Source organism: Panthera onca, unplaced genomic scaffold (genome assembly GCF_046562875.1).
Source record: "Panthera onca isolate mPanOnc1 unplaced genomic scaffold, mPanOnc1 haplotype 2 h2.h2tg000219l_path, whole genome shotgun sequence".
Taxonomy (NCBI): domain Eukaryota; kingdom Metazoa; phylum Chordata; class Mammalia; order Carnivora; family Felidae; genus Panthera; species Panthera onca.
Genome location: NW_027675844.1, coordinates 29,343 through 32,395, shown reverse-complemented (window position 1 = coordinate 32,395; position 3,053 = coordinate 29,343). Strand labels below are relative to the sequence as shown.

Sequence of the window (3,053 nt, the reverse complement as noted above, 5' to 3'; positions counted from 1 at the left end):
CATCCACGAAAATCCTTATGAAATTAAGAATTCAAGGAGGATTTAGTAGTAAATTTGAGAATAGAGAGCTCAATTGAATTGGGCCATGAAGCACGCACACACCGCCCGTCACCCTCCTCAAGTGGTCAAACCCTGAAGAAACCTATTCAAACCATTACATCCACAAGAGGAGACAAGTCGTAACAAGGTAAGCATACTGGAAAGTGTGCTTGGATGACAAGATGTAGCTTAAACAAAGCATCTGGCTTACACCCAGAAGATTTCATATTAAACTGACCATCTTGAGCCAAAGCTAGCCCAATCATCTACAAACGCAATTAACATCAGAAAGTAAAATAAAACATTTAGTTGCCCCATAAAAGTATAGGAGATAGAAATTTAACTTGGCGCTATAGAGAAAGTACCGCAAGGGAAAGATGAAAGAAAAAACTAAAAGCACTATACAGCAAAGATTACCCCTTGTACCTTTTGCATAATGAATTAGCTAGAATAACCTAACAAAGAGAACTTCAGCTAGGCCCCCCGAAACCAGACGAGCTACCCATGAACAATCTATTACAGGATGAACTCATCTATGTCGCAAAATAGTGAGAAGATTTGTGGGTAGAGGTGAAAAGCCTAACGAGCCTGGTGATAGCTGGTTGCCCAGAACAGAATCTTAGTTCAACTTTAAACTTACCTCAAAACCCTGAAATTCCAATGTAAGTTTAAAATATAGTCTAAAAAGGTACAGCTTTTTAGAATTAGGATACAGCCTTAATTAGAGAGTAAGCATAAACACAAACCATAGTTGGCCTAAAAGCAGCCACCAATTAAGAAAGCGTTCAAGCTCAACAATCAGAACATCTCAATGTCAAAAAACGCAACCAACTCCTAATTTAAAACTGGGCTAATCTATTTAATAATAGAAGCAATAATGCTAATATGAGTAACAAGAAATATTTCTCCCGTGCATAAGCTTATATCAGAACGGATAACCACTGATAGTTAACAACAAGATAAATACAACCTAACTACAAGCAAACATATCAAGCTAATTGTTAACCCAACACAGGCATGCAACTCAAGGAAAGATTAAAAGAAGTAAAAGGAACTCGGCAAACACAAGCCCCGCCTGTTTACCAAAAACATCACCTCTAGCATTTCCAGTATTAGAGGCACTGCCTGCCCAGTGACATCAGTTAAACGGCCGCGGTATCCTGACCGTGCAAAGGTAGCATAATCATTTGTTCCTTAAATAGGGACTTGTATGAATGGCCACACGAGGGCTTTACTGTCTCTTACTTCCAATCCGTGAAATTGACCTTCCCGTGAAGAGGCGGGAATATGACAATAAGACGAGAAGACCCTATGGAGCTTTAATTAACCGACCCAAAGAGATCTTGATAATCAACCGACAGGGATAACATACCTCTACCATGGGCCGACAATTTAGGTTGGGGTGACCTCGGAGAATAAAACAACCTCCGAGTGATTTAAATCTAGACTAACTAGTCGAAAGTACTACATCACTTATTGATCCAAAAACTTGATCAACGGAACAAGTTACCCTAGGGATAACAGCGCAATCCTATTTTAGAGTCCATATCGACAATAGGGTTTACGACCTCGATGTTGGATCAGGACATCCCGATGGTGCAGCAGCTATCAAAGGTTCGTTTGTTCAACGATTAAAGTCCTACGTGATCTGAGTTCAGACCGGAGTAATCCAGGTCGGTTTCTATCTATTAAATAATTTCTCCCAGTACGAAAGGACAAGAGAAATAGGGCCCACTTTGCTAAAGCGCCTTTAACCAAATAGATGATATAATCTCAATCTAGACAGTTTATCCAAACATATCACCCGTAGAGCTCGGGTTTGTTAGGGTGGCAGAGCCCGGCAATTGCATAAAACTTAAGCTTTTATCATCAGAGGTTCAACTCCTCTCCCTAACAACATGTTCATAGTCAACATCCTCTCACTAACTATCCCTATTCTCCTCGCCGTAGCCTTCCTAACCCTAGTTGAACGTAAAGTACTGGGTTACATACAACTCCGCAAAGGACCAAACGTCGTAGGACCATACGGCCTACTCCAACCCATTGCAGACGCCATGAAACTCTTCACTAAAGAGCCCCTCCGACCCCTCACATCTTCCACATTCATATTCATTATAGCACCCATCCTAGCCCTTACACTAGCCCTAACTATATGAATCCCGCTGCCCATACCATACCCACTCATTAACATAAACCTAGGAGTACTATTTATACTAGCCATATCCAGCCTGGCCGTCTACTCCATTCTATGATCCGGATGGGCCTCAAACTCAAAATACGCCCTAATTGGAGCCCTACGAGCTGTAGCCCAAACAATCTCATATGAAGTCACACTAGCCATCATCCTCTTATCAGTACTACTAATAAACGGATCCTTCACATTAGCCACACTAATTACCACTCAAGAATTTATCTGACTTGTTATCCCTGCATGACCCCTGGCCATAATATGATTCATTTCTACACTAGCAGAAACCAACCGAGCCCCGTTTGACCTCACAGAGGGGGAATCAGAACTCGTTTCCGGATTTAACGTAGAATACGCAGCAGGTCCCTTTGCCCTGTTTTTTCTAGCAGAATACGCCAACATCATCATAATAAATATCCTCACAACAATCCTATTCTTCGGAGCATTTCACAGCCCCTATATACCAGAACTATATACCACCAACTTCACTATAAAAACCCTGATTCTAACAACCACCTTCCTATGAATCCGAGCATCTTACCCACGATTCCGATACGACCAATTAATACACCTCCTATGAAAAAGCTTTCTACCCCTTACCCTAGCCTTATGCATATGACACGTCTCCCTGCCCATCATCACAGCAAGCATTCCGCCTCAAACATAAGAAATATGTCTGACAAAAGAGTTACTTTGATAGAGTAAAACATAGAGGTCCAAATCCTCTTATTTCTAGAATTATAGGAATCGAACCTAATCCTAAGAATCCAAAAATCTTCGTGCTACCAGTACTACACCACATTCTAAAGTAAGGTCAGCTAAATAA

At 41.2% G+C, this 3,053-nt stretch overlaps 1 pseudogene; it reads left to right on the top strand.

The window, feature by feature from the left end:
- On the top strand, positions 1-220 carry LOC145715229 (18S ribosomal RNA; annotated as a pseudogene; the record flags this gene model as incomplete).
- Positions 221-3,053: the final 2,833 nt, after the last annotated feature.